This window comes from Pangasianodon hypophthalmus, chromosome 14 (assembly GCF_027358585.1).
Source record: "Pangasianodon hypophthalmus isolate fPanHyp1 chromosome 14, fPanHyp1.pri, whole genome shotgun sequence".
Lineage (NCBI taxonomy): Eukaryota > Metazoa > Chordata > Actinopteri > Siluriformes > Pangasiidae > Pangasianodon > Pangasianodon hypophthalmus.
Genome location: NC_069723.1, coordinates 24,707,552 through 24,728,551, shown reverse-complemented (window position 1 = coordinate 24,728,551; position 21,000 = coordinate 24,707,552). Strand labels below are relative to the sequence as shown.

At 41.9% G+C, this 21,000-nt stretch overlaps 1 protein-coding gene across 4 annotated transcripts in view; it reads right to left on the bottom strand.

The window, feature by feature from the left end:
- Nucleotides 1-19,308, bottom strand: part of fam110b (family with sequence similarity 110 member B) — a 43,920-nt gene extending 24,612 nt beyond the window's left edge. Inside the window, exons 1-2 of one of the 4 annotated variants that reach the window (XM_034310896.2) lie at nt 19,060-19,308; nt 6,374-6,611 (exon numbers count right to left, since the gene is read on the bottom strand). The gene's annotated coding sequence lies outside the window, so the exon portion shown is untranslated. Of the gene's footprint in view, nt 1-6,373; nt 6,612-15,424; nt 17,072-17,091; nt 17,139-19,059 lie in introns of those variants that run through there. The other 3 variants (XM_053239603.1, XM_026935108.3, XM_026935109.3) reach the window with 3 other exon arrangements.
- Nucleotides 19,309-21,000: the final 1,692 nt, after the last annotated feature.

Sequence of the window (21,000 nt, the reverse complement as noted above, 5' to 3'; positions counted from 1 at the left end):
GTCGGCTGATGAAGCAGGAATCGTAAAGAGAGATTAAAAAATTAGAATTAAGGCTGAATAATATATCGATTATTAATCGTTACGACAAATATGATATCGCAGAAGTACCGAAGTCCATGATCAAAGGCCAGGAGGTTTTTTTTCCCTGTACTGTTTTCCTGAAATCAGAACTTTTTTTTTGTTATATCAAGATACCAAAAGTTATTTTCTGAGATCATGTAGCAGTCGTACGCTAGCATTACATCACTGTGGCCAGCAGCATGCTGTCATAGTTTGGTGTTACGGCGATTCTGCAGTAATTACTTCCCAAGATTTTGACGAAATTAAAAAAAAAGCCACATGGAGACGTCCTGATCCTTCAAAGTTCACTGTGGCGTCTGAGTCTGAGTCGCTTTCTCAAGTGACAGACGCTAATTTGTAAACTGTCCAGCATTGACAATCATTCAGTCCCTGATTAAAAAAACAAAAACAGATGTGTTCATTCATGACGTACAGCACGTGTGGCCTAATCGTGCGTTTTGACATCATGAGCAAAATAAGTTCTCAAGATCTCGAAAAAATAAATTCTGTTCTCTTCGGATCATGAGAAAAATACGCCGTGATACCACAACACCAGCACAGAAAAATAAATAACGACTATAAATCATGACCTCTCCGGACGTCCAACCACAAACCTGTTGTCTGACAAAATCGTATTTTTAATGCAGGTTTAATTTTAGTATTTAGGTTTATTGTTTATTGTTTATTGTTCTGTGAGCATTTTGACAGAGAAGGGTCAGAAGTGTGTTTTAATAAAATCATCCTCCTCATGTGATCCAATTCCCGGAATAATCTTGATCAAATTAATGCAGGTTTATTACTAAACTCTCGACATAAATATAAACTATAATTAATACACTCTTTATAGACATTCAACTACAACTATACACTCTTTAGTAAGTAATAAACCACTGTGTGTGGTGCTGTTATAGTAAAATAATCAACTACAGCGCTGTGTGATGAAGCGGATTTACTGTTGATTCCCAAAGTGTTTTATTCCTCTAATAAGAACGACTTACAGCAGTTGTTCTTACACTTAAACTTACAGCTTTACCTCTGACACTGGAGACTCCTTCCATAAATGTTAAAGAAACGTCTCGTTACAGAAAACTTCTCCATATCAACAATTTTTAAATTCGGTTTATTATCAGCGGAGCATCCGCTATACCCGTCCCTGTGAATGAGCTGTTACTATAGAAACGATAACGTATCATTAATATAAACCTGCGCTACTGTCAGAGCTGCTGCTATAGAGAATTAATCAACACCTTCTGACCAATCAGAGTCCAGAATTCAGCAGTGCTGTGATGTGTAATGCTATTTAACGCACAGTTATAAACCTGTTCAGTGCTGAAAGTGAAAGTGAATCATGAAAGTGTTTCATTAGCAAAACGTGAAGCTCTCTCCTCCATCTCACTACACACACCTCTAAAATCAGGGTATTGTGACAGACTGCTGAGGCAAACACACAAAATCACCTGAATGTCTCTCTCACACACACACACACACACACACACACACACACACACACACACACACGAAGGAAAGAGAGCGTATCAGACACAACATCCACACCATATGGACTAAACCTCACTCCGCCATTCTGTTACTCCACATTGGGATTGTGGTAAACATTATGACACCGGTGGTTACACCACAGTGCTGTTAAACTCTGGATTCTGATTGGTCCTCGGGTGTTGTTTATTTTTCTATAACAGCAGCTCGGACAGTAGTACCGTTTCTATAGTAACAGCTCATTCACAGGGACTTGCGCTACGGACGCTCCACTAATAATAAACAGATTCAAAACGTGTGTAATCGGTGATATGGTGACGTTTTCTGTAAGGAGACGTTTTATGGAAGGAGTCTCCAGTGTCAGTGCTTTGTAACAGTCAGAGGTAAAACTGTAACTTTAGGTTTTCACACATCTTCAGGACAGAGGAGTTTACGCTTCTTCTTCTTCTCGGTTTCTCTGTAACGTGAAAAGTTGCGTTTTTTTTGTCTTATTAAGTGAAAAACAGTAACACTGCGTCAGAGATGTGAAAACTTCAGACTTCTGAAGAGGTAAATGCACAAAACAGTGTCTTCTCGTAAACATGGAAAACACACGCATATTTAAATGAAGCTTATAAAGTTAATTACGTAACGATTACAGATTTCCACGTCACTTTATAACGTCTTAATGACGTATCGTTTCACCGGATCAACTCTAAACACATCATCTGCTCGCTGCGTGCCCTTTATTAATCCAGTGTGAATCACTGACAGTAATAACGACCATCACACACCCCACTTCACACGAGTGTGCTGCAGCCCCGCTGTGTACTGACCTTTACAGGGCGTCTCTCACACTCACACACACACACACACACACACACACACACACACACACACACACAAAGGGCGGTGGACAGAATGCAGAATTACAGCCAGCCAGCCGTGTTATCAACTGAGTGCTGGAGTGAACTCACACTCACTGGGCTTGAGACCAAAACACACACTCACTCTGTCTCCCTCAAACACACACACACATATATATATATATACACACATATACACACACACTCTTTGTTGCTGTCAGTCAGAATATCGGCCAAATTAAATTTTCACACACAAATTCTTTCAAGGCAACACAATAGTGTAATTCTGTTAAGTGCACTATACGATAAAATGCTTTTCATCCACCACACACACTCATCACAACACACACTCCTGATTACACACACTCATCACAACACACACTCATGATTACACACACTTCACTCTAATCAACACACACACACTCCGGTCAAATGCATTTGTAGATTATTATAAGTCGTGGCCCTGGTTACAGCTAATATAAGACAATTAATCTCAACCTAGGCCACCACAACCTAACCTCAATCCCTCACAACCTCAATCCCTCACAACCTCAATCCCTCACAACCTCAATCCCTCCAACCTCAACCCCTACCCCCACACCCCAACCTGAACCCTCAATCCCTCACAACCTCAATCCCTACAACCTCAATCCCTCACAACCTCAATCCCTACCCCCACATCCCAGCCTGAACTCTCAATCCCTCACAACCTCAATCCCTCACAACCTCAATACCTCCAACCTCAACCCCTATCCCCACACCCCAACCTGAACTCTCAATCCCTACAACCTCACAATCCCTACTACCTCAATCCCTACAACCCAACCTCAACCCTCAAAACCTCAACCCCCACACCCCAACCTAAATCCTCAGTCCCTACAACACCCACAAAACCCCAACCTCAAAACCTAACCTCACCTCCACCCCCACAACCTACCTATAATCCCCCATAACCTAAACTCAACCTCCCCAACCTCAACCCCCCCAAACAATACCCCCCCCCACACACACCCACACACACACTCACACACAGCCTAAACCAACACAACCTTGATCACCACAAACCTAACCTCAACCCCTGCGAGCCCTAAACCCCCAAAACCATACGTCCCCATAACCTCTACCCCATAACCACATAACCTCAACCATCAAGGCTTCTGCATAGAAACTTTAAGGGTTCCACTACAGGAACCACCAAAATCTTCTACACATGGAACCACGCTCATGTCTTCTATACTTGACCTTTTCCCCCGCCCTACGTGTGTAACCCTAACTCCTAGCCTAATTAATGTTTAAAATGTTCTTAAATGTTATAACAACATAATGTTGTAGGGTCTAGTAAACATACAACACACATTATTTTTTCACATCCTCAAACCTTCAACTAAAAGTTTGCAATACGTCGAACCAAATATGCGCCGTGAGCAACGTCTTCTCAATTTCAACATCATTCCCAACCCATATGAGACCTCCAGTCTGTAACATTCAGAACATTATCATCAGAACAAAATCTGTTAAAGACTTTTACTAAAAGTTCCGTCCCTGCTGTTGTGCGCCTGGATGTGTGTGTGAGAGCGAGAGGCAGGAAATCAGGGGCAAGTCAGAGCCTTTAATCCCTCCATAAGCCCAAAACATGCACCTTCTTTACAGAGCGATTCTGACCGCAGGCTCCGATTCATCAGAGACACCAACGCTTTAGCATGCTGGAAAACGCCGCAGCACAGCGGCAGCCTCGGCTCACAGCGAGGCGTTTCATAACATCCTCCATGAGGATTAAACCCGACCTACATCATCCTGTTTATATGCAAGTACACACTCACGCTATAAAACAGACCTACAGAAGCACTCAAGCCTGAATCTCGCAGCATAAAGATCACGATGCTCTCAGATACCAAGCACAAGTCATCATACGAGGCTTTACACAACGTTCTCCAGTCATCCTTTAGCTCCAACATCTATACAGAAACACTTTAACTCTCACATCCATACAATCACTCACTTATTCCTGCATGTGTCACTTTCAGAGGGACCCGAAAACCTGATGCAGAACATTAGATAGAAACAAGATAAACAACAGAAACAAACGTGTATGTAAGTAAAAAATCAGAAATCTCAAATAAAAGAAAAACATATCAAGTCTACAGCTAAGTGTTTAATGAGCTAGTTAGATAGTTAGTTAGTTAGTTAGTCAGTTAGTTAGTTAGTTAGCTGGAAAGAAAGAAAATAGCAACAAAGTAATGAAAGAAAAAAGTATAAGAAAGAAGCAATGAAAGAAAGTTAAAGAGCCAAGAAAGAAAGAAAGAAGCTGAGAAGAAAAAAAGAACCGAAGAAAGAAGCAAAAAGAAAGGAGCTGAGAAGAAAGAAACAAAGAAAGAACCTGACAAGAAAGAAAGCAAAAAGAAAGAAGCTGAGCAGATAGAAAGAAAGACAAAGGAGCTGAGAAGAAAGAAAGAAAGAAAGAACAAGAAAGGAGCTGAGAAGAAAGAAAGAACAGAAGAAAGAAGCAAAAAGAAAGGAGCTGAGAAGAAAGAAAGAAAGTAAGAAAGAAACGAAGAAAGAACCTGACGAGAAAGAAAGCAGCTGAGCAGATAGAAAGAAAGATAAAGGAGCTGAGAAGAAAGAAAGAAAGAAAGAAAGAAAGAATTAAAATCAGTTAAGACCAGCTTATAAATGATGAAGTGGTCATGGTTCTAATTCTCAGTGGCTGTAGCTGAAGGCACACGGAGGTAAAAGTGTGAAACTCAGTATAAAGCCTCATGCGGCTGATAATCTGCTCCTGATCAACTCGCTTCAATCGATCAACAGAAAGAAAAGAAAAAAAGCCAAACCGAGACGCCAGACTTACGTGTTGCAGCTTCTCGCGTGGTCACCACGGCGACGGCGAACTTAAAGAGCTGGCGTACGAAAAAGCACACGATCACAGTACACATGGTTCGACATATTTCACGCCACGTTCACCTTCGCAAAAACGTGGCTCTGCACCTGACAGCGTCTTACAGATAAAGACGAAAGACACCCGGGACGACGGCTCACCTCCCGCCACCGTCCATTAGGCTAATCCGCTCAGAGCTAACGCTAATGCTAATCACTGCGTCAGGCGTGGCTTAGCGTGATGGAGCTGGAGGATGGAGAACATCATCCAAACAATTCTGCTGTCCATCAAAGAGGCAGCGTTTCTGCTCCGAGAACGTTTCTGTCCTCTGAGTCATATTTATGCTCGTAGCTCAGCGGAAATGATCACGTTTTTCCAGCTCGGGTACTGCGACCTGACAGAATAACCGACATCAGCCACGCTAACACACACACACACACACGCTAACACACACACACACACGCTAACACACACACACACACACACGCTAACACACACACACACACACACGCTAACACACACACACACACACGCTAACACACACACGCTAACACACACACGCTAACACACACACGCTAACGCCCAGTGAAAACAGCATCTATCAACCTCCATCAGCAAAATGCCATCATATGAGTACAGGTAGAGGAATGAAGGAAGGATCTGAGAAAGAAAGAAAGAAAGAAAGAAAGAAAGAAAGAAAGAAAGAAGCTGAGAATAAAGAAAGAAAGAAAGAAAGAAAGAAGCTGAGAAGAAAGAAAGAAGTTGAGAAGAAAGAAAGCTGAGAGGAAAAAGAAAGAAAAAGGAAAGAAAAGAAGCAAAAAAGAACAAAAGAAAGAAGCTGAGAAGAAAGAAAGAAAGAAAGAAAGAAAGAAAGAAAGAAAGAAAGAAAGAAAGAGGAGCTGAGATTAAAGAAGGAAAGAAAAGAAGCAAGAAAGAAAGAAAGAAAGAAAGACAGAAATTGGGTAAAAAGTAAATAAATAAGTCAGCAGCAGCTGCGAGTGAAAGTGGCACATGTATAATGGGAGCTGTGTGAAGGTCTGAAAGTGAACAGAGAGTGTGTGTGTGTGTGTGTGTGTGTGTGTGTGTGTGTGCGTGCGTATACATGTGTGTGTATAATCCAATCAGAGCAGCACGGACACCAGGTTCCTGCAGGATTAGCGAGTCAGCACTGCTCTCTCAGCCCAGAGTTCAGCTGAAGTCGAGTTAAACTCATAAGCTCAGGCCCGACGACGACCTTCAGCCTGAAGACAACGATTACAGAGCGATGAGTGGAGAGGACGCTGAGCTGACGGTCACGCCAACGCTTCTCCCCAAAGCATTCAAACCAGGAAAAGGTGGTGCTGGGAGAGGAAATAAAAGTAGAGTGAGATGAGACGGAGCCCAGAAGCGAGTGAATCATGAGTCATCCGTAACCTCAGCGAGCGCGAGTCACTGAGCTGTGGAGAAAACTGTGAAGACTCTTAATCTAAACAACAACAACAAAAAAGAAGATTTTTATCCTCCACAGAGAATAAAAGACAAAACCAGCAGTGAACACAGAGCAGTAGAGTACTGTACGTGTGCGTACGCGTGTGTACGCGTGTGTACGCGTGCGTACGCGTGTGATCTCAAAATGTGAACGATGATTCAGAGCTTTCAACGTCATACAATCAGTGTCAATCTATAACAAGTGTTTCTGTGTATTTAAAGAGTGGGACTGAAAATGATCCAAAGACACGCCCACCTTCCCTAGAACCAACTGCCCAAGGACACGCCCACCTTCCCTAGAACCAACTGCCCAAGGACACGCCCACCTTCCCTAGAACCAACTGCCCAAGGACACGCCCACCTTCCCTAGAACCAACTGCCCAAGGACACGCCCCCCTTCACTGGAACCAACTGCCCAAGGACACGCCCCCCTTCACTAAACCAGCTGCCCAAGGACACGCCTCCTTCACTAGGACTGACAGACATATATACATGTTTTATTTCTATTGACTCAAAGACACATCTTCCATAATCTAAAGACAAATAAGCTTCAGAAGTTTCTGCACCTCTGCATTCTCCAAAACAAAGGAGCCAAAAAACAAAAGCAGCATCTGTACATAACGCAACACTCTGGGTATTTATGAGATTCAAATATAGCACAAAGACAAAATCCGGTTCACTCAGAAAGCTGTGTAATGACGGTTAACGTGGCAATTAATCACGATTCTGACAAGAGTGAGTCAGCGCAGCGTTGGAGAATATGGATTTACAGAGAATAATGAGGATGTTTTTTACAGCTGAATCAAAATCCCCCAAAAATATGGAGAATCGTGACTAATACGAGTGAAAGAGCACACATGATTTTCACCTCAGGTTACTAAAGTTTATTTATATTCTTCATAAAACACTGAAAAACCCAAACCCTGGCTGAGGCAGTGTGTGAAGACACGCATCACCCTAAACAACCCAAACACACAAACCTGACCAGTCGAGAACCTATTCATCATTCTGCTTCCGTATCAATAAGAGTCAGGAAAAAGGTCAGAGACACAGACAGTGACGTAGCAGTCCAGATTACTGCAAAATAAGACGAGGACTTGGTTTACATCACATTTAACACTGATCAGGATTATTACAGAAATGTCTCAATGGCCAAAAGAAAGAAAGAAAGAAAGAAAGAAACACACATTTATAAATATTCCCCCCTCCACCTTACCCCTTGGCTGGTTTGGAGGATTTGGGTCAGTCTAATCCTCCAGTCAGACCGATCACACACAGATCAGCAGTTCAGTGTTTACTTCACCAACCCTCACACATTCATCTAAAACCCATCTTACTGCTCACTTCCCCACTCTGTAAAAACTAATACCAAGAAAATTTGACTCATTTACTTCCTGTGCAAGGCCATGACACGTGGATGATTCCTGGAACATGCTACACAGCAACAAGGCAAAAAAAAAAAGACACAAGGGGACACAGAACAGGGAGACAGGATAACAATGCGACATGGGAAGGCCGTCGTCATGGCAACAAACAACAGGGTGACAGAGACGGCATGATAAAAGAGACAAGACAACAATGATACAATGTAGGTACAGGCTGAAACAGCAACAAAGGACAGGATAACAAGACAGAGACAATGAGACAACTGACAGGGCAACAATGAGACAGGCCACAACAAGACAACCGGACAACATGGCAACAACATGACAAGCCACAGGGCAACAGAGCAACAACACGACAAGTCAGAGGGCAACACGGCAACAACACGACAAGCCACAGGGCAACACGGCAACAACACGACAAGCCACAGGGCAACACGGCAACAACACGACAAGCCACAGGGCAACACGGCAACAACACGACAAGCCACAGGGCAACACGGCAACAACACGACAAGCCACAGGGCAACACGGCAACAACACGACAAGCCACAGGGCAGCAGGGCAACAACACGACAAGCCACAGGGCAGCAGGGCAACAACACGACAAGCCACAGGGCAGCAGAGCAACAACACGACAAGCCACAGGGCAACAGAGCAACAACACGACAAGCCACAGGGCAGCAGAGCAACAACACGACAAGCCACAGGGCAACAGAGCAACAACACGACAAGCCACAGGGCAACAGAGCAACAACACGACAAGCCACAGGGCAGCAGAGCAACAACACGACAAGTCACAGGGCAGCAGAGCAACAACACGACAAGCCACAGGGCAGCAGAGCAACAAGTGACAACAAACATGAGAGACAGGGCGACAACGAAAAGCCAACAGGCAACAGAGCAACAACATGACAAGCCACTGGGCAGAAGAGCAACAAGGCAGATGGGTGTAACAGTGTGACACTGGAGAAGGGCAACAGGGCGTCACAGCAACAAGTGACAACAAAAATGAGAGGCAGGGCGACGTCGAACACGAGAGCCAGGGCAACAATGAAAATGAGAGATGGGGAGACAATGAAAAGCCAACAGGCAACATGGCAACAACATGACAAGCCACAGGGCAGCAGAGCAACAAGCGACAACGAACACGAGACGGGGCGACGATGAACACGAGAGACGACGAACACGAGAGACGGGGCGACGACGAACACGAGAGACAACGAACACGAGAGACGATGAACACGAGAGACAACAAACAAGAGAGACGATGAACACGAGAGACGACGAACACGAGAGACGGGGCGACGACGAACAAGAGAGACAACAAACACGAGAGACGACGAACACGAGAGACAACAAACAAGAGAGACGACGAACACGAGAGACAACGAACAAGAGAGACGACGAACACGAGAGACGGGGCAACGACGAACACGAGAGACGGGGCAACGACGAACACGAGAGACGGGGCAACGACGAACACGAGAGACAACGAACAAGAGAGACGACGAACACGAGAGACGGGGCGACGACGAACACGAGAGACGGGGCAACGACGAACACGAGAGACAACGAACAAGAGAGACGACGAACACGAGAGACGGGGCAACGACGAACACGAGAGACGGGGCAACGACGAACACGAGAGACGGGGCAACGACGAACACGAGAGACAACGAACACGAGAGACGACGAACACGAGAGACGACGAACACGAGAGACGGGGCGACGACGAATGTTGTGACACAGGGGCAGAGCAACACAGCAACGAGTAACAACAAGATAACCAACAGCACAACAAATGAATTAAGTGAGTCCATTTTGAACTTTATGTGGTAAAGTAACAAATCCAGATGATCTGAGCCAGTGAATTTCTCACACATTCCCATGGAATGAGACACAGCAACAGGGTGAGACGGAGACGCATCAACACAACAACAAGCTACAGGGCAAAAGGCAACAACCAACAGGACAACAGGCATCACATCAACACTACTATTTCTTACAGGAACTTTAAAAACAAAAGCTGAACAGGCCACACCCACAAGCGCCAAACATTTCTGCTTTAGCTTTAACTGAAGCCCCTGCCAAATAAATAAAGAAATAAACAAACAAAAACACATCACCCAGTTCAGGTCTAAAAACAGTTCTCGGTTGTAAACTCAGGCTTTTGGACCTGACTATAAATAGCACTGCAGAGAAATGTGAACGGCTTTCTGGGGAGAAGCGAAGGGAAGGCAGCAGACCTGCAGCACCATGAGCACAAAAACAGCAGCCATTTTTTAAAAACTGCAAAAATAACACACTATCAGGTTCATATAAAGAAAAAAGATTAGAAGAAGCAGCCAGCAAACACACATATAATCTGCAGGATCAATTTTAATAAGCGTAGTCTGTGTTTATCATCATCATCCCATCCATCGACATGTTTACAGCGGGACGAAACAGAGCCTGGAGGGCAGACAGTGCAGCACGCACATCACCACACAGGGTAATAACACGGTTATAAGGAAAATGACGAGAGCGGGACAATGCAGTCTGATGATGAGCTCAGCGATTGAATCAGAGAGATCTGATGTACAATAAGAGCTTATCAAAGTCAAAGGTATTGATTACAAATCAGGCAGAATTGTGTCTCTCATCAAGCACCAAATTTACTGCAGAAAGTAAAGTAGTGCAGGAGAGCAGACGTGAGCATACGTTCAGAGGAAGGTGAACATCGTGCCTGATTTTTTTATCTATCTTTTTTCACTGAGCTGTTCATTAGTGGGCGTGTGGAACAGGAATGGGGCTTGGCACTCGATCCAGGCTCCTGTAGGGCACCGCGGTCGGTGCCATCTGTCGAACGGTTCGCACTCTCAGCAGTGGGCGCGGGTTTTAATCCTCCTTCTTCTGAACCGGTGCTGGATCCGGCTTCTTCCAACAGCCATGCCCGCAGGATCTGCTAATCAAGACCTACTCTGCTGCCTCGGACCTGTGACGGGTCAGCGAGTCTTTCTGTTCGCAGAGCAGAATCAGGAGGTCCAATCAGCACCATACGACGGAGTACTGTGATGAGGAACCGCAAAGTATCTCAGCAGCTGAATTTCAGTCCGGATCAGGAATGCTGGGAAACCGTATCTAATGCAGGTTGTGATGAATTCTCAGAGTTTCAGAGTGATTCCTCTTTAAGCAGATGAGGTATAAACACTGTGGCACTGGTTTTTTTTTCAACTTTATGAATAAATCTCGATTACAATTTCAATTTTTTTTTGTTCTTACATAACGCAATTATAAATTTGTTTATTATTTATTAGAATGGACTTTGGAAATAGTACAAATAGTGCAAACAAAGGTTCATCTAAATAAAGAATATTTAAAGAAAAGATACTAAAAAAACATTATTTGCACTATTTGCTATAGATGGCGCTGTTACTATTTTTGCACAACTTCGTGAATCCTTCTTTTTCGCCAGAGTAAACGGGGACCGTGTCTTTCCTGACATGAAACGCCACCGCAGCTGAGAAGTCAACTTCTTCTCAAATCCGAGTTCCGTCCCCGTTTACGGAGTGACGTCAAATCAACATGGCGGCTCCCAGCGTCAGAAATAAACACAGTAAAACTTCTGACCTTTAAATGAGTTACACCGTATATACAAGTATTAGCTTTAGATTAATCAGCATAGATATATTTGTTTGTTAAATCTAAAACAACGACTCTACAGTTCGCTGTTTGAGAAAGAAAATATACATCACTCGTCCGAGTTAGCCGCCTAGCTTGTTGTTCACAAAATACAAACATTGGGCATCGAAACTACGCTGAAAATGACGTAATTCCGACCAGCGATTTACCGTTTAGGATGTAATGCGGTTATATTTTACATAAACTTGTTCATCTGACTTTTTAAACCTGTAGTAGTTCCATCTCTCTGGAGTGACACGAACCTTTCCTCACTACGAGCTCAATCCTCGGCGACGTGCTGCCTGTTTATCTTGGCGTTGTTTTTTTTTTTTTAATCTAAGCGTTTGGGAGAATCGCAGACTGTAGGAGGCGTTTATCAGGTTAAGAAAGCTGTGTTTTTCCTGGTTTATTGGTTTAAATTTGTAAATACCATTTACGGATGTTTATTTAAAAAATGTAATATGCATACATATATATATATAAACACGTACAATCTCGATTAGAACATTTTGAAAATCTTATTAAAACATTAATTTGAATTAATCATGAAAATCTCATAGCACTAACTCTTACGATGATTATTTTCCTATAACAGCGAGTCCCCAAGCGGTCTATTCCTATTATACCACAGCAATGTACGAAAGATAACAATTTTTTTTTCAATTAAACAACGTCACATTTTTATCAGTTTATAGTTACATTCAGTGTTATGGAAACAAGTAAGTTCCTGTTCTTTCTTACATTACAGCAGCTATAAACAGCCGTTTTCCTCACCAGACTTTAATTTTCCTCTTTCTTGACGCTAATAAGACCAAAAAACACAGCGAAGCGTAAACTCCTCAGTCCTGAAGATGTCAGAAAACTCAAAGTTTCAGCTTTACCTCTGACACTGGAGACTCCTTCCATAAATGTTACATAAATAAACGTCTCCTTACAGACTTTACAAAAAACTTCATAATATCAAAAATTACGTGGAGCAACCACTATACAAGTCGCTGTGAATGAGCTGTTGCTATAGAAACGATAACGTATTAATATAGAACGAGCGCATCGATATAAACCTGCACTACTGTCAGAGCTGCTGTTATAGAGAATTAATCAACATCTTCCGACCAATCAGAATGCAGAATTCAAGAGCAATGTGGTACGAAACGGTTTACTACAGAATTACTATAATATTGTAATTTTAAAAATGACTTTGTTCTGTCGTTCCCTCTGTCCTCTGAACGAACGGCAGTCCCAGTCTGACAGGAGTGTAGCCTTGTACTCAAATACAGAGATCAGACTGTAGCTTTGGGATTAGTGTGCTTATGAGTCATGTCTAAAAGCTAAAGGATGTGTTCTGCTTTTTCACAAACACACTCATTAAAACTAAAACACACGATTACGAGACTCGAAAACATCGAGCCGTACCTGATACGCAGGAATTTATACGAGAGGATCCTGTAACGTCCAAAATATCTGCTCGTACGCCGCCACCATTTAGGGCACACGTTACACAGGCAGCTACGTGATCACAAACACAACGTACATGTTTCATACTTTAGTTTTCATCAGTGGAATATTGTGAGTGTTGCGTATTGCAATGTTTCATATTCCTGATGATCAAAACACACCTTAAACTGGGATTGTCATTATGAAACACACATTCCTGTCGTTATTTCTTATACACCGTGCATGAAAAAAGGCACTCTGGGATGGGCAGGTGGTCCAAAAGCGCACACACACACACACACACACACACACACACACACGGGTACATTACTGAGGTCTGCCGGGGGTCGGGTTGTGCAGCTGCGTCCCCCATTGATGTGAGGAATAAAGCAGATGGGCCTAAAACAACCCAAGAGAACACACACACACACACACACACACACACACACACATACACACACACACACACACACACACACACACACTATAACCACCAGTTGAGTCTCTGTTTGGTCCATAAAGACCCCAGAGCTGAACAGTGAGGGTTTAAACATGTAATATTCTTATTTATTAAGTTTGTTATTAACCACAACACGTTTTCCATAAAGTCCTTTCACAAATCACTTGTACACAGTAGCAACTGGAGTGTGTGTGAGTGTGTGTGTGTGTGTGTGTGTGTGTGTGTATACAGAGTTTACTTTCTTTCTTCCTGTTTTAAGAAAAAGACGTTCTGTACAGCAGTTAATTAGAAAGTATGCATGAGAACTTTTTTACTGCCTACATTACTAAAACTAAACAAACGAGCGTCAGTTTCTCCTGCAGCGGACTTGACCGAGCTGCTGAACACATCTACTCTGACCTTCTCTTTTAGCTCATAATATTCAGTGACATCCCTAATAAATATATTTAACTGACGTAACCTACAAAATACAGCTAAACGTATGTGCACCCCTGACCATCACACCCGTATGTGGTTCTTCCTCAAACTGGTTTAAAGCACACAATTGTATAGAGCGTCTCTGCGTGCTGTAGCTTTACAGTTTCCCTTCACTGGAACTAAGAGACTCAAACCTGTTCCAGCATGACAATGCCCCTGTGCACAAAGCGAGCTCCATGAAGACATGGTGTGTGAAGGTTGGAGTGGAAGAACTCGAGTGTCCTGCACAGAGCCCTGACCTCAACCCCACTGAACACCTTTGGGATGAACTGGAACACCGACTGAACCCCAGACCTCCTCGACATCCCAACATCAGCGCCTGACCTCACTAATGCTCTTGTAGCTGAATGAACACAAATCCCCACAGCCACGCTCCAACATCTAGTGGAAAGACTTCGCAGAACAGTGGAGCTCATTATAACAGCAAAGTGGAATAAAGGCATTCATTAAGGGTTCTTATCTTACAAAAAATGTTCTACTGATTCCTCCAGAATGACGACCAAAGAACCCGTAAGAGTGCTACATTTTATAGAGAAACTCAACCTTGGGGGGGGGAAGAAAAAAAAAAAAAAACATTCCTCGACGGTTCATTAAAGGTTCTTATCTTACACAAAAAGTTCTACTTGGAACCTGTTCTCCAGAGGGACGAGTGAAGAACCCGTCAGAGTTCTACATTTTTAAGAGAGTAGATCCTCTGGGTTTTGTTTTTCGTCACTCGAATCACTCAGGAAAGATAAACAAGAACAAAATATTTCCTGAAATGTCAGCATGTCAGCTGTCACTTTTTTGCTAAAGCAAAATTTGCATCGCAAGAAATGACATTTTACAGTCAGAGCATTTTAATCGTCAAATTAATTGAAACAAACAAACATCTCATTTTTCATTTTATTCATCTAAATTCATAAAGTCAGTTGAAAACTTGGCTACTGTCCAGAATCGGACGAAACCACAAAGACATCCACGACTGCAATTTCACTTTTGCGGTCTATAAAAAAACCTTCATGTGCCATAAACGATGAACAAACATAAATACACTTCCACATCTCAGGATTAGATTCACTCGCTCGTAAGTCAGCGGATAAAAGCATCCGCCAAATGAAGAAATGCAAATCAATAAAAGCTTCATTTAATACAACACCTCACAAACCAGTGTATGTGTGTGTATGTGTGTGTGTGTGTGCGTGTGTGTGTTGCCCAAAATGGAGACTCAGGCTTTTTCTTTTTTTTTTTGTACAGAGGGAATCTGTCTGTCTGCATTTTCATCCATTACCTCTGAACACTGCTCGTTTCCGCATGGCGCTTCTGCTTAAGTCATCATGGCATTCCGACTGTAATCGCACTCCACAAAAGAAAGAAAAACACACACACACACACACACACACACACACACACACAACAGCAGAAATCAGCCTTACAGCAGCCGTGCGCCAAAAGTCAGTCAGACGAATTCATGTTCTTGCAATTGTACGCGTTTTCACGTCTGTGCTTTACGTAGTGTTGGTCACGTTACTGTGTTTACGTGCAGTCAGATGCCTTTACGCAACATTTCTAAGGCTGTCTATATAGAATTAAGAGTTAACAGGATGGTGAGATGAAGCAGAGTTAATGTTATCACCCTGAAAATGATTCCTTTCCTACAACAGCACCTTCCCAAGTGTTTTATTCCACTTATACCACAGCAATATACCAACAATTACACTGTTTAACCATTCATACTTACATAGTCCACCATACAATTCCCTGTGAATGAGCTGTTACTACGGAAACGATAACGTATTAGAACAAACCCGCACTACTGACAGAGCTGCTGTTATAGAAAATTAATCAACACCTTCTGACCAATCACAATCCAGAACGCAACCGCGCTGTGCAGAGTTATCTGTCTATTTCTAGCGAAGAGAAAACTTAAGCCAGTTCTGCTGAGCTATTTTAACTATTCACCTTATAAATACAAAGCTTTAAGTGCTGGGTGAAAATGTGATTAAAGCAGCAGTCTGTAATATTTAGAGCCCTCTGCTGGCTGTGAGTTGACCCTCAACCAAACCTCACCCCTTCTGCTGAAACATACGATACGAATGCCTCGAGGTGCTCATTAAGGAGCTTAAACTGGGGGTGGAGCTTATTTCAGGGCCAGAAAAATTGCAAATAGGAGCCTGAAATGAAAAAAAAAAACAAAACTAGCCAGATGCACTGCATTGCAATAAAGCAAATATGTTTTTCTGATGTATTTTGTTAAAGTTATATGATTGTTATGTGTCTAGAAACACTTTAATTTTTTTTTTTACAAACTGCACCTTTAATGGTTCCTAAACATGAACAAAAGACAGGAAATGACAGTGAGCATGAGAAACGCCCACAATTGATGCTTTTTATGCTATAAATTTAGTAAGGAGTGTTCGTTAGTCACTCAGATGGACTTGTCTCAGACATGATATGTAAAAGATTGGCCAATGATTTAAAATATTAAATAAAAAAAAATGCAATGCTACATTATTAAGTGCTAATCTTAAGCAGCCATGCTAACTTTTAACCTCCGGACTCCTGTTTAACACCCGTTATCAAACTAGCAGCGCTAAAATTTACTCACGTTACGATAACCGTAACCGCCAGTTAAACAGATTTGATATTTATATTATATTAAACCTTTTTTGAGCAGTTTTTAAAGGAACAGTTTACATTTATTTCTTTAGTTTCAGCACTAACAATTAATGGAAGTCACTCAAATCTGTATTTACATTTTTTTTTTGTTTTTTAGGAGAAATAAGTATATTTTAATCCAGATCATTCCACCTTTAATCTTTGGAGGAAGGAGAAATAAGATTGTGCCTATAAGGAAATTCGCTAAAGTTAACCTCGATTCAAATCATACAACTGTCAGAGAGTTACTGCGATTTTATATACGGATTGTACTGTCAAGTTTCAATCACATTTACTCACCAGTTTAGTGAACATTTTGTGAAACTCAGTTGCTTCATATTCATGACCTGAATGAAAGCAAAACCAAAACAAATCCATAATTAGGACGAATAAGATTAGCCTAAAGTCACAGCCGAGCTGCATTACTGTAAGATTTACTGCAAGCCGTGCTTAGGAGGAGCTCTTCAACCGTTTAGTTGCCATTTTGTCGTTTTCAGAACTCTTTGAGCTTTGCCTTTTATGGAATTCTGTGGGTGTGGCTAAATATAAATCAGCCATGTCATGAATGCACGGTTGTTTGGCATTTATCATTTATTTTATATATCATTTTTATATATATCATTTATTATTCATTTTGTTATTATTTATAAATGTGGCCAGAATTTTTAGTTCAGTTTGACCAGGGAAACATTTACACACAACTTTATTAAAAGACCGATAAACGAGGACCAATGTTTTCGCCAAACTGCACCTTCGACAAAAAAAAACAAAAACTTGTTTGTCTTGAAGAGGAGGCTACTGATCTACTATAAAATACATTCTTTTGCCTTATCATATAACACTTTTTCAGATTCATCTCATATCTTGTTTTGTTTCGTTTCATTTTTGAATTCCAGCCTGTCAGGAGTCACACCTCTCTCTCTCTCCTTCTCTATTTTCATATTTATAGTTTTAATTTATTTTTTAGTTATTTATTATTATGTTCTAATTTTTTATTTAAGCTTTTCTTGTATTAAATGCTATATCCTTTGCCATTTATTCTTTTACGTTTTTTTATAATTGTCATTTTGTGAAGCACTTTGAACTGCTTTTCGTATGAAAGATGCTACATAAATAAAGATAATAATAGTAATAATAATAATAATAATAATAATATCATCATCATCATATGGCATCGCACTGATATATCGCCCCACTTCTAAAGGTCATTCTCTCCGTTTCTCCATCTTAAAAGAAGGCGAGAAGAACTTCTCATCTTGACACTAGTTGCTCTAACTGACAGAAATACGAGTCATGTTTCTCACACACTCCCCTCCTCCCCGGGCTTCAGAAGAACGAGGCCACACAGGACGTGTTCTGATTACGGCCATGATTTCAGACCTTGTGTGGTTTTTACCCCCCCATCCATGAAGCCATTTTAATCCTAATACTCTGATATAACTCTAAGCCTGGAATCGTGGAGCTCCGTGTCAGGCGCCAAGCTGCTGTCGCGAGTCAAAAGGTGCAGGAAGGTGGTTTCCCATGAGGCTATGTGCATGGGAACAGCTTGGTTCCTTCACCTCTTAGTTTCGCGTGACACTGTGTTTCTTTCACCTCGTGTGCACCCTTTCGTCGAGCATGCGACCCATTTTTCTTTCAATAAGCTGAAATCTGAGTATGATGCAAAACCTAACACATTTAGAAAAAGGATCTGAGGTCAGGAACCTTGAAAGGAACCTTGATGGAACTCCATTAGAATATATTACGTTATAGACATGCAGGTAGATAGATACTGATGATGTGTTGATATAGGATGGACCTGGTGATGCAAACATTCAACACCAAACATCAGCAAACATCACTGCATGCCTACAGGTGCTGAAAGAAATCCCATCATCCAGCATGTGGAGGTTTTTTGGTTAAACTGCACCATGACAGCAGCAGCAGCAGCAGCTATTGATCCACCTTTAAAGGTTGCAACAGCTCCCAGTCCAGCACACATGAAGCCCAGGAACCCATGCATGACCTGGATCACGACCTGCTCTGAACCATGCATATGTTAGTACACCCTCTGATGTCATAACAGAGGTGTGTGTGTGAAGAAATCCACCTCTTCCAGATCCAGATCCATTTCCATGGAATTAGGGATGAGAGCAGATGAACAATAGAAGAGGATGGATGCATTGAAGCAGACACACGCCACTGCTTTTTTTCTACTAAAAATAAACATCTCGCTGCTTGAATGAACTCGTCATCAAACAAAACCATTAAACACACTCATCAACTCACCTTAAGTGCGAAAAAAAGAGGAAGATAAACCCGAGGATGCTGGATGTTCCCTATAAACCGACTTCAGAGCCTTGGCTTTGGGCAGCAACAAACTGGCTTATTGAAGCCTTGCTGCATTGGGACTCTTCATTCTCAGCGAACGGAGGGGGAATCGAAAATACAACACACTTGATTACATGTACATCAAACATTTATCCACAGGTATCGAATCCACAATGAAGGACTACAGCATGTACTAACCAATACACACACTTGCTCTTTGATAAACTTATACTGAATAGGTTTAAGGTTATTTTCCAAAACGCGTCTCCCCTACATCTCACAATCCCGACGTCCGCTTTTTTTCTTAAAGGGCCCGCACACATTTTCCACTCACATCTCAATGTAGCCTGAAAGTTCACATTTTTTATTTTAACTTTCCATACTTACAAGTTTATCTTTTATTCAATTGAGTATTTTTTTAAGTTTAAAATGTATATCCTTATAAAAAATCAAGTTTATAGGTCACTGTAAAAATGTTAAAATGGCTGTAAGTCAATTTCACAATAATAGACTTTAGTAGAAGTTTTTCTGTAACTGTCACTTTAATTGTGTAGAATTAACCCTGGAATAATCAGCCTGATAAATCTGTCAATCAATCCTCTAACTCAGAGTTTAACAGTTAAATGAGTTTCGAAGAAGAAAGAGAGAGTCTAAAATGAGGTGTTAATCTGAAGAAGGATGGAGGGACTAGAGCAAATAGAACATGGATGGATGGATGGATGGATGGATAAATTAGTTAGAGAAAAATGATGGAGGGATAGTGAGAAAGTACAGGAGGACAGATGGATAGATGGAGGAATAGCGAGCAGATAGATTCATTCGTTTTCACTCAGGCGAGGATGGGTTCCCTTTTGAGTCCGGTTCCTCTCAAGGTTTCTTCCTCATGTCGTCTCAGGGAGTGTTTCCTCTTCATCACCTCTGGCTCAATCATTAGAGATAAATTTATAAATTTTTAGTTTAAAACTTACATCCTGAATTTATTTATTTCTGGATGGATGGATGGATGGATGAAGGAAAGTAAACAGTTAAACAATGGAAAGATGGATGAATAGATTATGAGCAGGTTAAAGATGATCAGAGGACAGAAAAGATAGAGCAGGATGGATGGAATGATAAGCAGGTAGAGATGGATGGATGGATGGATGGATGGATGGGACCAGGATCAGGAACATGATGAATAGATGGATGGACAAAAGGATAGTAACCAATTAATGGACAGGTAGATGTATGGATGGATGGATGGATGGATGGATAGAGGACAGGTAGCAGATAGAACATTGTTGGATGGTTGGATGGAGGGATCATAGAAGGTATAGGATGGATGGATGAATGGATGGATGGATACTCAGATGGATGGCAGTATAGTGAGCAGGTAATGGATGAAGAGAGAGAGAGATGTATGGATGTGTGGACAGGAGGATAGTGACCAGGCGATGGATGGATGGATGGATTGATGGGTGTAGAATTAGATGGACGAGCAAGTAAAAGATGATCTGTGGAACGATGAAGAGGAAGTAATGAAGGACCGATGGAGAACAGTGAGCAGGTAGAACATGGATGGATGGATGGATGGATGGATGGAGGATAGACAGATGGATGGATACATGGATGGATGGGTGGATGGATAGATGGATGGATGGATGAGGTAGAACTGGATGGATAAGCAGGTAAAAGATGATCTGTGGAAGGATGATGAGGAAGTAATGAAGGACTGATGGAGAACAGTGAGCAGGTAGAACATGGATGGATGGATGGATGGATGGATGGATGGAGGATAGACAGATGGATGGATACATGGATGGATGGATGAGGTAGAAATGGATGGATATGCAAGTAAAACATGATCTGTGGAAGGATGATGAGAAAGTAATGGATGGATGGATGGATGGATGAATGGAT